The sequence below is a fragment of the Brassica oleracea genome, chromosome C9 (genome assembly GCF_000695525.1).
Source record: "Brassica oleracea var. oleracea cultivar TO1000 chromosome C9, BOL, whole genome shotgun sequence".
Taxonomy (NCBI): domain Eukaryota; kingdom Viridiplantae; phylum Streptophyta; class Magnoliopsida; order Brassicales; family Brassicaceae; genus Brassica; species Brassica oleracea.
Genome location: NC_027756.1, coordinates 13,459,709 through 13,459,951, shown reverse-complemented (window position 1 = coordinate 13,459,951; position 243 = coordinate 13,459,709).

The window sequence follows — 243 nt, the reverse complement described above, 5'->3', positions numbered from 1 at the left end:
TTATTAAGGAAACATACTTTATGATTCATGGTCTAATATCATAAAAGAAATTATTTGTAATCCGTTAGTCTTGTAGTCGGTTAGTCTTTGGTCTAATATCATAAAAGAATTTTGATTATATGTTGATATTTACTAATGTAATGACCATGTTTATATGAGCAAAATTTAAAGTTTTCAGATTTGTGTATTCTCTCGGAAAGATATGTACAAGTTATCAGCCAATTCAGAAACGTGAACAGCTGA